The following is a 3,374-nucleotide window of genomic DNA, read 5'->3' as shown; positions in this document are numbered from 1 at the left end:
TCTGAGGATGAAAAATCAGAGACTGGGTTTGTGTGTTTTTTACAGGCCACCTAATGTTAGGTACACCTGCCTTGCTTTGATGTTTCACTCCTTGTTTGTTGATCTTGCGGTTGTAGTCGACTCTGTGATCTGTGTTGGTGACACTTACGTTGACCTTATGACAAAAATGAGTAGTGACTCCAAGTATATTAGTCGACTCTTGTGTGAAAATAATGCAGTACAATTGATAAAAGAGCGAACAAGGGTGATAGCAACTTCAGCCACCTTGATAGACCACATCATAATGGACAGGTCAGCTGAAGTCAAGAGGGCCGGCATTATCGATGCACCTTCCATTAAAGATCACAGAAGGAAGTCAATTACGGACTAAAAGTTAATATACTGCGACTTGTTTTTATCTAATAAGAGAAAAAAGCCAAAGATGATTAGGTATAGAGATTTTTCTAATTTTAACGTTGACAAAGCAGTAAAAGAAATGTCTGAGATTGACTGGAAGGAGATAAAAGAAATAACAGGAGTAAATAACATAGAGTCAGCCTTAACCAGCCATATTAAGAAAATATATGATAAAACAGCGCCTATTGTGTGTAAAAGGGTAACAAAGAAAATGGCCCCTTGGAGAAATTATGAAATAAAGAAACTGACAAAGGAAAAAAATCAACTTAGAAACAGATAATTTGAAATCGAGAAATGAATCTGATTGGAGTGCTTACAAAGAACTGAGAAACAGATTAAACTTAATGGTCTGGCAAGCTAAAAAAGAATTCTTTACTAATAAGCTGTCAACAACAAACAACAGTAGGAATTTTTGGAAATCTATTAAACAGTGTGATATACATGGAAACAATAGGGTAGATGTCACTGAAGGTTTTAATGTTAACGAAGTAAATAAATATTTTACAGATATGGGTTCTGGGACTCAGGTGGATGAGGAGACAAAGAGATTCTTTATGCTTAATAGGCAAGACGACACTATACTAGAATTCAGATTTAGTGCTGTCACTGAAGAAACTGTCAAAGCAGTAATGAACAATATTAAGTCCAAAGCAGTAGGTTGTGATGAAATCTCTATTGATATGGTTAAGTCTGTGAGTCCGTTTGCCATTGAAGCAATAACATATCTAGTGAATGAGTCATTAATTAATGGAGTATTCCCACAAGCGTGGAAGAAAAGCATAGTCAGACCAGTTCCTAAAACATTATCTGTAGCTAGAATGGAAGATCTGACGCCAATATCACTGTCCCAAGAATATCAAAAATTTTGGAAAAGATAGTTACTAATCAGCTAACGGATTTTATTAATGAGAGACATATATTACCTAAATTGCAGTCAGGGTTCAGAAAGAACCATAGCACCTGTACTGCATTGACAAATCTCTTTAGTGATATGATAGATGCCAAAGATAAAGGTAGATACAGTTCACTGGTTTTGCTGGACTACTCTAAGGCATTCGACTCAATGGATCATGACATGCTGATTGCTAAAATGCACTATTTTGGATTTAGCTATGAAATCACTACCTGGATTCGATTGTATCTCATCGACCGACTGCAGGTTACTAGACTTGGAAATGAGACATCAGAACCTCTTGTCAAACCACGGGGTGTTTCTCAAGGCAGCTGCTTGGGCCCTGTTCTCTACACACTTTATACAGCTGACTTCCCTAGCTGTGTACAAAACTCTACGGCACATTTTTATGCAGACGATTCTCAGTTGCACTTGTCTTTTGAGCCTGTTTCCATGAAAGAAGCAATTGACAAACTCAGCGCTGACCTGGAGAGCATCTCCAAGTGGTCATTTGTCAATGGGCTTAAACTGAACCCTGATAAGTGCACTGTCTTGCATACAGCGCCTCTGGACCAAGTGCAGAACTTGAGAGATGCTGGAGTGTCTGTCTGTCTCGACGGCCGGAGTCTGGTAGTGTGTGAGAAGGCAAAGACTCTTGGCGTCGTGATTGAAAGTCACCTGAATTTCTTCGATTATGTCACCTTTGTTTCCCAGCGAGCCTTAGGGAGACTAAGAGGTTTGTACCGGTTCAGAGGCTTGTTGCCTGAGGCTGCAAAACTTCAGCTCGTGCAGTCACTAATACTGTCAGTATTTTACTACTGCTTCCCTTCATATGGCAACAGCATTTCTCGGGAAGACATGCATCGGTTGCAACGTCTCCAAAACTCCACAATCCGTTTCATTTTCTGTTTGAAAAAATTTGATCATGTCTCTCCCTTTCAAGAAGTAGCTAGTCTGCTTCCCGTTGAAGCCATGTGCAGGTTGTTGACGTGCTGCATGACCCACAGAGTGTTGTCTCTTTGTAAGCCCGACTATTTATGCGAAAGGCTTTCTCTTCGTGACGAGGTTTCCCAGCGCAGGACACGTCAGGGTGGGAGGCTTCACCTCCCAAGAGTTTCTCTAGAGCTTGGGAGGAAGAGCTTCTCATATTTTGGTCCCTAGTTGTACAATGGTCTACCCGACGGCCTGAAGGTTGTTGCATCTAGCAAAACATTTAAAGAAAAACTTAGGAAATGTTTTGAAAAAATGTGTAATTATTGTTTAAGTGTATAACGGCATTGACTATTGGATACAGAAGAAGACATCCCATCTTTATGGATCAGGTGTCGCCAATTTTTTACTAAAAAAGAATGTAGTTGTGTGAGCCAGTCACAGATTGCGCCAGTGTCTAAAACTCTATTTTGTGTTACTGACATAGTTGCTGGGTCACAACAGTTGCTATAGCTCATAATTAGTAATTCCATCAGTTTGACTTGGTAAAAACCATCATGTAATTGGCAGAAATCAGTAATTTAGATCAGCGCAATCTGTAGGTGGCTCACATCAACTAAGACAAAGTATATCAGTCTAAGAGTATATATATTTATACTCTGCTAGTATAAATATATATACATATGAATTTGAACAGAGGGTGTTTTTTTTGGCTCTGGGACCTCAAAACAAAAAAGTAAATCGGTCCCGGGTTTAGTTCTTACTATGAGACCTCTGGTAATAGCTTATTCCTTATATGGGACATTCACTAAAACAATAACGTTAAAAAAACTTTTGGAAATTTGGCCCTCTGGCTATAGCCCAGCCAGCCAGCCCCCAGCCCATATACAAAGTGTGGACTGCCTACAGCAACATCATGAATTTTTTATTTTAAAAATGTTGGCTGGCGCATTCTATCAAAGAAAAAATCTGTCCACTTCTCAATCTAATCCTCAAAGGTTACGCTTGTTTGTGACATACAGCAGAATGTATAAAAACATAAAGTTGCTGTAGAACCACTCTTATCCTGTGTGAAACTTTTCAACTGGCTTGGACACAAAAATCGATAAAAAATTAAAAGGAAAAAATAAGGCAAAAAATAGTTTACTGACAGAGT

Source organism: Macrosteles quadrilineatus, unplaced genomic scaffold (genome assembly GCF_028750875.1).
Source record: "Macrosteles quadrilineatus isolate MER2022 unplaced genomic scaffold, UCM_ALF_1.0 Scaffold_1__1_contigs__length_201487025, whole genome shotgun sequence".
Taxonomy (NCBI): domain Eukaryota; kingdom Metazoa; phylum Arthropoda; class Insecta; order Hemiptera; family Cicadellidae; genus Macrosteles; species Macrosteles quadrilineatus.
This window is presented reverse-complemented; position numbering follows the sequence as displayed.